The following is a 243-nucleotide window of genomic DNA, read 5'->3' as shown; positions in this document are numbered from 1 at the left end:
GATAGATAGATAGATAGATAGATAGATAGATAGATAGATAGATAGATAGATAGATAGATAGATAGATAGATGGATAGGTGAAAATGAACACTATTTGGGAATAAAAGTGTACAACTACTTAACCAGTATTAATAAAGATGTAAACCTATTGTGCATGTTGCTCTTAGTGCAGCGGTGATGTCTGTGAGTCTTATCTAACACTCAGTGTTAAAACGCTGTATCGTCTGGGGGGGGGGGGGGGGG

At 37.9% G+C, this 243-nt stretch overlaps 1 long non-coding RNA gene across 1 annotated transcript in view; it reads left to right on the top strand.

Annotated features, from left to right (window-relative positions):
• LOC117962208 overlaps positions 1 to 243 on the top strand; it is a 19086-nt gene that overhangs the window by 1102 nt on the left and 17741 nt on the right. The window lies entirely within an intron of this gene.

The sequence above is a fragment of the Etheostoma cragini genome, chromosome 19 (genome assembly GCF_013103735.1).
Source record: "Etheostoma cragini isolate CJK2018 chromosome 19, CSU_Ecrag_1.0, whole genome shotgun sequence".
Classification (NCBI taxonomy): Eukaryota; Metazoa; Chordata; class Actinopteri; order Perciformes; family Percidae; genus Etheostoma; species Etheostoma cragini.
Note: the sequence above shows the minus strand (reverse complement) of the source record. Positions and strands in the feature narration are given on the sequence as shown.